Here is a 2,823-nt window from a genome sequence, read left to right as displayed (position 1 = left end):
TTCTGTAGTAACTTACGATAATTCACTCGTTTACGCGGAGTAAATTATCGTAAGTTACTACAGAAGTAACGCTCGCGTAAACGTAGTATATGTACATACATTAGATTAATGATATTAATATGTACAATATACTCTTAGGGGAGAGTGGGAGAACCATGTTTTGAAAGAGCCATTTCAACCAACTGATTGTAGCAAAAAATTTTAAAATATTTTTATTTCATAGCAACACTGAAACTACGTCATCCATAGACATTTTAGTGTTGCCGTAGTGAGGTAAAAGATTATTACGACAAAAAGTAAGTTTTTGAGTTAAATTTCCATGTCTTTTCCATTTATTTGCAATTAGCTTTTAGGAAAAGTATTTTTTTAATTAAATGCTATATATACTAACCTAACTAAAAACGTAGTTACAACTCTTTCGTTTGTTTTGGTTTATCAGATATTTTGTGGTTAAATTTTTTACACATAGTTATGATAGTTATGAAAGAGTCGGTGATGAAAGAAACAACAATAACTGTGTCTGTTCAAAAGATTATTCTGTAAGTAATGAAGATTGGTATCAGTGCAAGTTGTGCAATGGCTTTTATAACTCATGTTGCAGTAGAGAAAATTTTTATTTCTTTTGTAATAAGTGTGTTTTTGATTTAAAATATTATATTTTCTATCTTTCAGATATTTATTAGTTTTCTAAGAAGATAATTTTTGCTAAAGGATAACATACTTTGATTTTGTGTTATTAGCTTAATTTATTAGTACCTGGCTCAACAAAACGGGCTTTTTCAAAGCCATGTGTTAAAAGAGCCAAATTCTTTATCTTTAAAAAAGTGATTAAAATCTGTTAATGACTAAATATTATTTTGTTAAATTGATCTTATAGATAAATAAGTACACTTAAGTTAGAAACCGGTTTTACTTCATTAACACCAGATTAAATACCTTTTTCATATTTTGAAAAATACTAGCTCTTTCATGCCCATTCTCCCCTATAATAAATAGTAATTTTTTGAAAATTTGCAGCTAATCTTTAACAATAACATTTATATCTTTAATGTTTATTTCATTAATTTGTTTATTTTCATAATATCTTATTAAAATATCCTGATTTTTCGATACATAGATATATCTGAAATTGTCATATGATAAATTTCAAACTAACAGTCTAAACAAACTATAATTAAGGCTGCTAATAAAATTTCGAAAAAATCAAATGTATGTAAAAAATAGTTTCAAACAACGAAAAACTATTTTTTAACCCTCCGTAGTCACACCTATTTTTTCATACAAGGAAGTCACTCTGGGTCATTTTGACCCGAGACGAACTTTGACCGTTTGCCATTTGACCATTTATCCACCGATCGTGTTGAAAAAATTCTCGAATGCACTTGCGATATTGCTAAATTGATTGCTATAAAAAAAGAAGGGCCTCAGGAATTTTTAACATATAAAAAAAATTCGCAAAAAATTTGTTTAAAAAATTTTTTTTTTTAACTACAGCTAAAGGGCGTCATGCCCGCCAATTTTCAAGTTACGCGCAAGATATTTACGAGCAAAGTTGAGGCTCGGGTCAAATTGACCCGGTGTGACTACGGAGGGTTAATTGGCCAAAACATTTTTCACAATGAATTGTATTAAAATAAAATGTTTTACCTAAGGATGGATCATATAATCCACCCTTTAATGGATGTCCAAGAATGTTAAAAGATAATGGTGTTCTGATTTTCGTTACACTCAAATTCCTTATATCATTTGCTGTGAAAATTGAGAACAGTAAATGCTGGGAATCTTGATGTTTCGGTGTTAAACGCTGCCTATGGTATTTACTCATCTTGATATTTCTCTAGCATTCACAAGTCTGTAAAAAAATATTGAATAATAATGTAATAATCAGAGATGATATGTATAAGAGCTGTCAATTAACAGTAAGTCCCAGATTCGATTTTGACTCTCATTCCATATATGCCTTGATTTGTAAGAAATTGATTGAGGAGTTGAAGATTAATAGTAAAAAAGAGTATCCAACTGTTATAACCTATTTTGGAAACAATAAAAATAAAACATAGTGTAATAAGTTTTTATGAAATGTTAATATAAACGGCACTATTTAACTTTTTTGAAATTTCAGTAATTAAATAATTATATGAGGAAGGTCTCTTTACTTCTTGACTTTGACAAAAGTTATTACATATTTGAATTGTAACCAAAAATTAAATTAAATTAAAATTACCGTTCTGAAATATAATAATATAGTCGCTTACGATATTCCACACTGGTTCATACCAAACGCTGTCAAAATATTTTAATTATAGAAACAAGGTAAACATATTGAGACCTTTACGGCAAGCGATACAAGTCGATGTCTTTGTTACTCATTGTTACTCATTGCCAAAAAAGAAAAATAGAACGACGTTTATGTGTCGACTTGTGTCGCTTGCTGGAAAGCTCCCGTTGATTAATAAAATGCTAAACATTATCACATTTTTTAGCAGAATTACACTTAACCTAATCTAATCAAATTTAGTTATTTTATAAGAAACTTATATTTTTTTAACATAAAATACAGATTGCGAATAAAATAATCGTTGGCTTAAAATGTTGCGTTTATTATATCAACTGAACGTGCTGAGAAATGGAAGAATTATTTGTGTACACAGTACTTAAAATTTTGGTAATTATAAAGGAAAGGGGTTTCTCACCAATTTGGCTCTGAAACTTCACAATTTTGTGCATTTTGGTGCGTAAATCATGAATCTATAAGTTAAAATAGTCGCTCTTAAGGTAGTCCTAATATCACAATAGTAGTGCGGTTGGACTCGATTTAGGTTA

The 2,823-nt window shown here is 29.0% G+C and overlaps 1 long non-coding RNA gene across 1 annotated transcript; it reads right to left on the bottom strand.

Moving 5' to 3' along the window:
* Positions 1-68: 68 nt before the first annotated feature.
* LOC112466780 lies at positions 69-2,817 on the bottom strand. The gene is made up of 3 exons (XR_003042187.1): positions 2,694-2,817; positions 1,648-1,852; positions 69-983 (listed from the first exon to the last, which is right to left on the bottom strand). It is a non-coding gene; the product is annotated as an uncharacterized LOC112466780 (long non-coding RNA).
* Positions 2,818-2,823: the final 6 nt, after the last annotated feature.

Source organism: Temnothorax curvispinosus, unplaced genomic scaffold (assembly GCF_003070985.1).
Source record: "Temnothorax curvispinosus isolate PA1 unplaced genomic scaffold, ASM307098v1 QBEX01001611.1, whole genome shotgun sequence".
Classification (NCBI taxonomy): Eukaryota; Metazoa; Arthropoda; class Insecta; order Hymenoptera; family Formicidae; genus Temnothorax; species Temnothorax curvispinosus.
The sequence above is the reverse complement of the archived record's forward strand: the minus strand, read 5'-3'. Positions and strand labels throughout refer to the sequence as shown.